Consider the following 10448-nt stretch of genomic DNA (forward strand, 5'->3'; position numbering starts at 1 on the left):
GACGTTTGAAATATTGATTTAATACATTTAATTCCAATTGAGGTCTTATTTTTAGGTTAATGAATCCAATGCCTTTGAAGACTTTTTAAGGAACTCTGGGATGTACGTCTCCCTACGTCCCCTTCAGATGGTCACAATTAAAAAGGAGGATAAACTACAAAAGGTAAGAAGCAGCTCCACCAGGAGGACCAGGGACTTTAATGTTGCCTGGCCTTTCAGGAAAGAGAACTGCTTGCCATTGCACATCTCCAATAATATCTCTGCATACATAAAAAGGAGGATGGGAGGCTCGCAGGAAAGCCCACATTGTTTATGGTTGCAATATAGATTTTATACAGCTCCCAGGAAAAGGGAATTACGTCTTAAATTACAAAGATGTCTCTGTGAGTTGTCAGCAGCGAGAGTTATATTGGCCTGGCGGCTACTGTGGCTACGGGACTGCGGGGGACACTGGGGAGCTGAAGGCTCCAGAACCGGGCTCAGCAGAAGCAGCTGACCTACAGTATGCAGAGTCAGCGCAAAACCACAAAGTTACTCAAACCCCCCTGATGAAACAATGGCCCAGATGAGGCCAAAGTGTGAAGTAACACAAAGCAGAGGAAGGTAGAAAACTACACCTGCTTTGTTCAAGTGTAGACGGAAATTAAGCCAAGCGGGAATACGTATCTGTTCAGACAAATATCATTCAAAAGCTTTATTGTAGTAAAGACATTGTCAGGATTTAAGCTCCATCTATTCTCAGGAAGAAAATGTATTTTTCTAGCATTCAAAGTGTTTTGAGCTACAAATACAATGTAAGGAAAGTTGCTAAGAGGCAAAGTGCTCTATAAGTTGGGAAGCGTGGAGCCGACACGACGCACAATCAGTGAGTTTAGTGTCGTGTTATTACAGCACTTAACAATGAAGATGTCAAGTGTGGAGAATCATGAGCCGTGAATCCACACAATGTCTACTACACATGCAGGCCACAGTTTGAGAGTCATTTCCTCCCTAAAAATGAATAATTCATACCCTCAAACTTGTTCTGTCCAATAAATAATTTGTGTTCACAAATGACTGTGTTGTGTCTTCCAATTATTAATTTAACCCACTTAATTAGGCTAATATTGTGAGGTTAGTACAGCGGTTTCACTGGGAAGGTAATAACCAAGACTGTAGAGCAACAAGTCCGTTGCCTTATCTTCAGCAGGTTCTCGTGTTTAAATAATCTGCATATGTGCGCTAATGTTGATGCAAAAAAGGGTTTTAGAGTTTAAAGAGCCTTCCGTGATAACTGATGCCAAATACTGACACGACACCCTGAGATAAGAACTATGACGGTCCGTTTGAGTCGGTTCTAATCCCATTTATATCATATTTTGGGGAGGATTTAGGTTTATCATCTTTCTTGTTGAGCGTCAGATGATTCGATAGAAACTGGAAGCAGCAGGAAAGTCAGCAACAGGCTCATCGATATCGCCCTGGATCTATTTTTACGAAGTTTCCTGCATGAGCTCGACCTCCAAATAAATACGTTGGACACTTTCTCATTAGCAGAGGAAGAAACCACATCGCTTGTAGGATATCTGGACTACTCTTTGCAGAGTTCGCTCGCCCCACGATGGGAAGAGGCGTTCGGTATGAACAGAATTCTCAGGATCCTGGACTGTTAGCCACTCACAAATTGCTACATGTTGCAATTACATTAGGCAATCCAAGAGGTAAACATCCCCGATGGGAAGGTGGAGGTAGGAACGTGTCTTGCTGCGACTGTCTGCGCCTGTTTGGATTTCTCTATGTATAGCCTTATCCCGTAGCATTACAGTGTCAGGGTCCTGATCCTCAGACGGGAGAACATTTATCACAGAAGCAGCCCATTTCTAAAAGGACACTCCTGACTGGCCTGCTTCCAGCTGAGAGAACCAAACACCGGCTTCACTGTGGGCTCCAGGATCTGAACAGAAGAGGCAAAAGGAGCGTCCAAAGGTGAAACACATCCTTCCTCCGGACCCTTGCTTAAAGGTTACAGAGACTTCACCAGATGGAAAGCTTCACACAGAATATTGGTCAATAACAATCCAATTACTTGCAGTGCTCAGCACACAGTGACGTCTCTGTGTCGATGTCTCACACAGGATGGTGCATCATACTCATCAAATAAGTCAAGTGCACACAAAGGGTGACATTTACATCGTCATATACAGAGACTGAAGACGATTCATTATTCATTTACAGCGTGTTGAATTATTAAATATAGAGAATGTTTTCTGAGATTATCGCCTAAAAAAAAAGTCTTGAGTCAACAAATAAAATCTGATTTTCTTCCCGTGCAGGAGAGCAGCGCACAGAGAGACAACTCAAGGGGGAAAGTGGGACCAATATGAACATGTTGCATGACTTCCTGTCCTCCTGCTGTAGTTTTGGACGTAAGCCATTCGCAAGTGTATTACACCTACACACTAATTACATGACTTTGCACTGGACTTAGTTTAAGTGTCCTGTCCAAGAAGCCAGAGTGTAATCTGTGCAGTCGGACACAAGAAGTCTCTGTGTAGATGATAAAATATGTACACGTCTGCTGAAGGACTCGCCGAAGACCTTCAGAAGCATCAGACGAGCCTGCGTCGTCTATCTATGAAGGTTAATAATTCACAGGGCAATTAGGCAGCGTGTGAAATGTTCCCGCTTAAGGGAGGGGGGTGCAGGAGTGATGTGCTGATGAGAAACCCTCCCTTCCTGGTCTCCCCTCTGTGCCTGAGCCTTCATGCCCTTGATCTCCGTGCACAGACATCTACAACGTGACAGTGACATTAACAAGCCTCCGCCGAGGGGGCAGCTTACTGTAGTTGCCCTTAACAGCCTCTCGTTAGCCTTATTATGGGACATATGGTTTAAATCACATTCTTTTAGTGCCCCAAAACAAACAGGAATCAAATGTGTCAGCAGAATTCAATATGTACGAGAAACTAAATGTGGAAGAATCATTTAACGTGTTGACGAGATCAACATGCGAGGTCATTTATTGTTAGCGTTCGGAGAGAAAAGGTTCAATTTAGCTCATTGTGTTCACATCCCTGTTCCTTCATCTCCGTTGAAAAGTCCAAGATGTCCGCCTGCAGGTGGCGCTACAGGAAAAGTCGTAGTCGTCGGGTTCATCCTTAGGGGAACATGAACATCTGGAATATATTTCATGTCAGTTTTGTCTAGAACAAAGACAAAACATCCCCGGAGCCTCTAGCGCTCCATGATCAGCACTATTTCATAAACGTATTTCTCACCGAAATAAAAAGGTGGAAGCTCTAAATCCTTCGCTTTAATATTTAGGCGTCAATTTAACAGTAAAAGTTAAAGAGAACAGTGACGTTTGTCCCACTGGTCTGTGTCTGACACTTTGTCAGCAGCCTTTTGATTAGCGGTCGATTATTCATTATAGTGTTTCCCTGAGGACACGACGCTTCGTCTCTCAGAAACAAGGAGACCATTGTTTTTCCAATTTTTATATTTTATTGATTAACTTGAAATGTTTTAGTTGTTACATCTTTTTATATAAAATAAGTGCAGATGTTCCTTTAAGTTTTGCAATTTTCTCCCATTCTTGTATTATTATTAAACCGTTTTCGTATTTGATCAGATGCAAATAGACTAACATTATTGTTCTGTACTTTTATAAAATTGGAATCGGCAAAAAAGGTTGCAGCTGGTGCATCTGTTCAGTGCTGCTGCTGTGGATGCATCATGCAGACGGCCGTGACAGGCCGGAGATGGAACAACAGAAGCACAATATGTATCTGAGGACATCCTCGTGTGTCAGACGGTCAGAGAACGGATCAGAGAGTTGGTGCAACACTGAGCAGCAGAGAGACCTCTGGTCTGATTAGTCCTGTGTGCCTTCCTGACGAAGCACTTCACACACATTCGCCGAACTTAAGGAGGAATTTAAATGAGTTGTACAGCAGCGTGTGCCAGAAGAGCCGAGTCATCACTTCAGTCTTCAACTCTTCCAAAACAAAATGTTTCCCAGATGCTGATCCAAGTGTTGCTGAGACTCGAGTGCACCGTGACGATGCAGCTCACCTGCACCTCATACAAGGCCCGGCTCCAATCCTACTTTCCTCTCATGGGTTCTAATCTATTTTCACATTAACCCTTTGCTCTGATACTTGACCTGCAAGGTTTCCAACATAATGCCAGGGTGTCAACAGACAGATTCATGTGTCAGCTGGCATCAGTGAAGCGTAGCGGGGCAATATTGTGCTGTTGTCCATGTGATGCGACTCCTGTGGCCCTGGGGACCCGGCCGCAGGGCTCCTGGCTGGGTAATAAATCACCGGGATGACAGGAATAGTGGCCTTTACATTATGGCACACAGACAGCTCAACCACCAGTCATGCACTGCAATACACAAACACACAATTTCACCATCAACAACTGACGGTGTATCGAAACGAAATATTGATATCGTGTGATCACACACACAATTTTCCAGAACGTTTCATAATAACGATTACCGGTTCAGCCAGTTTTGATAAAATCGAACTTTAAATTAAATTTATTTGGCAAAAAAAAGACAAGTAAGAATTTGACAGAATTGTGTGCAGATATTCTGACTGATACGTAGAGGTCGCCTCATGCTTCATCATCATCATCTTCATTTATTATTGCTCACAATATGGTTTCATCTGTTTCGTCACTTAAAAAAGACAAAAACCTGCAACTTCATAGACATTTCAGCCGCCCAACATTCCTAAGCAATGTATGCTTGGTGTCATGATTGATACCACACGCAAAACAAATCAATACGCCTAAGCATCACATTCCCCAAGATACCCCATCTAATCAAAACAATCAATCCTGCACGTCTCGCCTGGTATGTAGTCATTACCTGCCTGCAGAGCCCGGGGGCTATTAGCACTGCAGCTACCTAGTGAGCTGAGCAGAGTACCTGGAACATTAGTGTGGTCAAACAGCCTCAGCGCAGCGGGATGAATGAATGGCAGGGCTGTGGAGCCAGCAAAGCATGAGCACACTAATGGACCGTGGTAAATGGACCGGCTATGGGTAGTGTGAGCTGACTGGCCTGCTCTGTGATCCAGAGTCGTGCCCATTTCACGGTGTCTGCCTGGGACCCGGCCGCACTCACTCACCAAGATGGAGCGCTTCGTGCAGGAGCCCAAATCTCAAGAACGGTTTTGTCTGGAGGTGCCGAGACGATCACTGGAGACAAAAAGGAGGTTCGTCTGTAACTGTTGAGTTACGGGACACCTGACATCAGTCTTCACTGAGCCTCCAACACTTCGGCCCGTCATCTGTTCACAGACACGGCTACACAAAGCTCGGTCAACAAACTACGCATCTCTCAGCTGCCATGTTTGTACTTTTTAAACAGAAAACACACATTTTTTTTATTCTGATATTTATAGAAATGACACAAAAGGAAAGTAGGAAACTTCAAGAATTTGCCGTTCCTGTTAAGACTCGGTAAAGTTGAGAACCCGAATGCAGAACCCAAGACAATGTAAACAAAAAGAGAGCTTTATTTAACAAAGCTTACAATTCCAAAAATCGAGGCAACAAGAAAAACTGAAAAAACACAAACCAGGTAAGACACGACGTAGCATGGGGAAGCACACGGAACCATGGGTGAAACACGAATGACGATCTGACAAGGCACACTGGAACAGACAGGGATATATACACACAGACACTAAACAAGGGAACGAGACACAGCTGGGGGAGAAATGCAAAAACACAAGGGCAGGGTGAGTGGACACAGCAGAAACAAATGAACAATCACAGGGTCCAGAAACAACACAAGGACAGGAAGTAAAACAAGACATGATACAAGGGGAGTGAGCATTTCAAAATAAAACAGGAAATGCAATTCAAGAGTTGTGACAGTTTCTCGTCCAAAAACAACATTTACAATGTTTCTAGGACATAATGCGTAAAGAAAGATATTTGAATAGTTAGAACTTTATTGTTTATGTTTTTCAGAAAAAATATTTCAACGTAATTTTAGGCCAATTTTCACTGCCGTGTATTTTAACGCTATTCCTCAAATTTGAAGATGAATAATGTAAAAAGGATTTATTAAAAAGTAAATTCCTACATAATTATTAACATACAGTGTTCATATATTAATGTATTCTATGGGTTTTTAATTGTTTTTTGGGGGAAATTAAAGGCACAGAGGTATAATCTTTAGTCTGAAGTTGTTAGCAGGATACATTCATTGTAGGTTTGAGTCTTTTTTATTCACTTTGTTGATAATAATAAAAGATATATAAGAATATTGCCTTATCTATTCATCATGTTATATTCCTGAATAAATCATCTAGCCTGTGAGATGTCTAAATTAATGACAAATTCCAAACCAAGCCCAAAATAAAGCGGTAATATTATTCATCCCGTCTGACAGCTAAAGAAATGATTTAATCTGCCAGAGATAAAAATCAAGAAAAGAGAAACGAGAGTTTTATATGGCATTAATTATCATCTGATTTACAAAACTGTCACCGATTGATTTCCTCTCAATTAACCATTATTTAAGTACTGCTATTAACCTTTCTATTTTTGAATAAAAAGGATGGTTTATGTATGAAATGCGTTATATTAGTCCACGCAGCAAGAGTTGTTTTCTCGTCCTTCATATCAAACTGGAAAATTCAAGAAAATAATGGGTGGAAATCAAACAACGCCTCATTGTGGCCTGAAGCAGAGCCTCCGATCTGAACACACTCCTGATACTAACCACAGCAGACGAGAGCAGAACACTGAGCAAGACTTCTTCTGCGGTTAAAGACCGAGAGACAGATTCTGCTGAAGGAGGGCGAGAGCGGACGCCAGCGCTGGTCGAGTTACTCACATTACAACACTACAAGTTTTTATTTCCAAACAATATGGATAGAAAAGACGAACAAGCAAAAAGCTGAGTGACGTCCTGGTGTTAATGTCACTCCAACATCCATTTATAATGTCAATATGAAACATAACTTCTGTACCAAAGAGGAAAAAGACGATAGAATACTCATCATTGAGTATATTGCTCACAGTACAATGAGCTCGTCTGATGAACGTCTGGACATTTTTGAAAAACAAAACCACATATTATGTGATCACTCTTCTTAATGTGTGTGAAGTCCCATCTTTGATAGGAAGAACAGCTTTACAGCCAGTATGGAGAGCAGACCAGACGATTACTCTCAACTGCTCTCAATGTGAAAACTTTAAAGTGGTGCCGTCACAGAGTGTACAGAGTCACAGAGTAATGTGGAGAATCATCAGATCTCAAATGGGACGAAGCGAAGGCTAGCGTCAGTGCAAACCATTATAATAAAGTCAAATTACGAACAATTGCAGAAATAAAATAATAAACTTGGTGTAAGCTATTTTTTCTGACGTATATTGCGAAAAAGCAATTTATTTACAGGATTTAATCCTCGGAGGTCTGGATCTGAAATGAAATGATATCCGAAATGATATTTTGTCAGTGTTATTGGGCTTGGTATATGATAGAGGTTGCATATCTATTGTGAAATGTGCCATATATATATTTTTAATATTGATGTATTCGGAATAAATCACGATCATAACAACATAAAAATGACTTCCGCTAACAACAATCGGTCGCTGCGCCGAGAACATCCACTTTGGCAATGTTCGGGCGATGACGTCACAAGTAGAACACAGCCGCCAGTGATCGTCTGCGTTGAAGCGTCCAGACGTCTGCGTTGAAGCGTCCAGCAAAGACTGCTGTCAATTATTACGAGAAAGAATGGACAACAATCAATCGTCAAGGATAATTGTGAAGCGATGTGTTGTATGGGGATGTGGAGCCGTCTCCAAATCTAGCTTTCTGTGGCCATAAGATGATAAAATGTTGCGTTTATGGACAAGTGCGTCGATGAAACCTATGATTTGTGGGCAGCACTTTGAGAGATCGTGTTTCGAACAAACTATGCTCGCCAAGGAAATTAGATTCAAAAAGAATTTAAAACTGAACGCAGATGCTGTGCCTACAATACTGCCGAGACAACAGCACAAGCCAGCACGCCGATTCAAACAAACTTCAAACTTGAAAGATTTATTAGTAAAGTTGTGTTTTGTACATTTCAGACATGTCAGAAAGAAATTGCTGTGCAGACGGATCCCCCTCCACGGACACACCACAAGTCCATGCAGGCGACCACGTGTCAGGTCAGCTGGACTGCAAGTTCCAATCCAGGTTGATTGTTCCAAAGGTCAGCATCATAATATATATATATATATATATATATATATATATATATACACACATACATACATACATATATATATATATATATATATATATATATATATATATATATATATATATATACACACATACATATATATATATATATATACACACATACATATATATATATATATATATATATATATATACACACATACATATATATATATATATATATATATATATATACACACACATACATATTATGTATAATGCTTGATTATAAAACAGATTTTTTGCAGAGTGTGTTACTGAACTCTTGAGCGAGACTCTACGCTTTGTGCCAAGACAATGTTGATGAGGAACCTTTGGAAGTCCCAGCTCCACTCAGCAGTCGGTGGAAGATCCAAACCAGAGGGATGCTGTTGTGCTGTAGAGAAGCAGATCCAATCACTGAACTGACATTGTGTTTTGTTATCGACTCTAATAAAGTGCTGATACTTGAACGACGTGTAGTTGTCAGATGGAAACGTAGCACAGATCTTTTGAATGGCACATGATGGCATTCTGTGGTTCTTACCAAGTATTCCCCGGCAGAATCTCACCGGCGGTATGCCACATAGTGATACATTCTGTAACATACAAGATAATACATGTCAATGGTAATCACTTCCACCTTATTTATCTGTGTATTCTGTGACTGTGGCAGAGGGACCATTCGACTTCCCATAAATGCATCAAAGTTTCTGAGCTCTACACATCACACAAGTAACTTCCTCATTACGTGGCTCATCACCTGCTCGTTGTCTGTCCCTCTTCACATACCTGTGGTAGGCTGTCTGCAACACCCAAACATCCAGGCACTTTGATTTGAGTCCTGGGTGATCTGTTCTGCAGGTTGTTTGCACCATGTCCCTCATATTCATTGAGTTCCTCCATGACATCCTTTTCTTGGCAGCAGCTCTTCAATTGCTTCCATAACTGTACAGTTGTCACATGTACACCTAAATGTACAAAAGAAGAGTGGTAAGGACATGTACACAATATGCAATATCCAGGAAAAGGCCAATATTAACGTCATCTTAATTTCATACTATTTATATGCCTGTGTTTGACGACAGGCTCGTAAGCAGCTCATAAGCCTGTTATGGTCGTACGGAGGTCGGATTTATCTAGTAGCAACTTTTTACCCGTTTCACGTAATTCTCGTGAAGTTACGACATCGTAACTTCCATGAACATCTGGTAAGTGTTCCGGTTACTATAGGCAGCCGTAAAACGGTCAGTATACAGACTATACTTAAAACAAACTTAAAACAGCGCTGTCCTCTGGTCTGTTTGTTAGCTAATAGCTAATGCTTTGTATACAGCTCGTAATATATGACGTTTGACATCAGACACAACGATAGAACCTCAACCGCAGAAACTTCGAGAAAGAATCAAGTTATCAAGCTTTACAGACGTCGATGTGTCCAAGTAGAGAAATTATTGAATATTTAGCGATTGAGCAATTTGCGGACAACTAGTCGGGTTTCATAACAATTCAAGGAAACCACGCTATCGACTCGATATAGGATAGATCTATTTACGATCGAGGATAATGTTACGTTTTATTATGATGTATTTACTATATATTAAGAAGTTCTATGAACTATAGTCAAATGTATATACCTGTCTGTGTTCTGTTGCCACACAGGATCTCCGCCAAATCCAGGATCACCGTCACCATCATCCGCATGTTCGCTCCCGTCTGTGTCTCCATCTTGAATACTGTGTCTCGCGCTGCTCTGTTTCCACCACGTTAAACTCGCCCGCATGATCTAAATCCACGACACCGGCATCCTCTTCAATAAACGCCTCTTCTTGAAGGTGCAACGAGACGACTCACTGTCACTCGATTCTGTCGAAATATCCGAGCCAGAGTCCGACATCGCCACGTCTGCCGCTTCTGTCTGTGTATTTAACTGGTGGACTGTGTTCTACTTGTGACGTCAGAACACAGCGTCGGGTGTTTCCGGTAGCGGCAATGTAAACATCGGTGGTCGACATACTAAATCATGATTTATTAAATACTGCGATCATTGTGTCATAAATAACACATAATTTTACACCACAAATAGCATTTACTATCATCAATAGAAATTCATGTTTATCATTTCGTAGGCCCTTTAACCTATGAATCAGAGGAGAGAAGAACTCCCATGATGCACCGCTGCTGCACCACCACATAAAACTCCCATGATGCACCGCTG

The 10448-nt window shown here is 41.3% G+C and overlaps 1 long non-coding RNA gene across 1 annotated transcript; it reads right to left on the reverse strand.

Moving 5' to 3' along the window:
- Positions 1–704: 704 nt before the first annotated feature.
- LOC115004797 (uncharacterized) lies at positions 705–5661 on the reverse strand. Its single transcript, XR_003831880.1, has 3 exons — positions 5576–5661; positions 5124–5193; positions 705–4371 (listed from the first exon to the last, which is right to left on the reverse strand). It is a non-coding gene; the product is annotated as an uncharacterized LOC115004797 (long non-coding RNA).
- Positions 5662–10448: the final 4787 nt, after the last annotated feature.

Source organism: Cottoperca gobio, unplaced genomic scaffold (assembly GCF_900634415.1).
Source record: "Cottoperca gobio unplaced genomic scaffold, fCotGob3.1 fCotGob3_189arrow_ctg1, whole genome shotgun sequence".
In the NCBI taxonomy this organism is placed as follows: domain Eukaryota; kingdom Metazoa; phylum Chordata; class Actinopteri; order Perciformes; family Bovichtidae; genus Cottoperca; species Cottoperca gobio.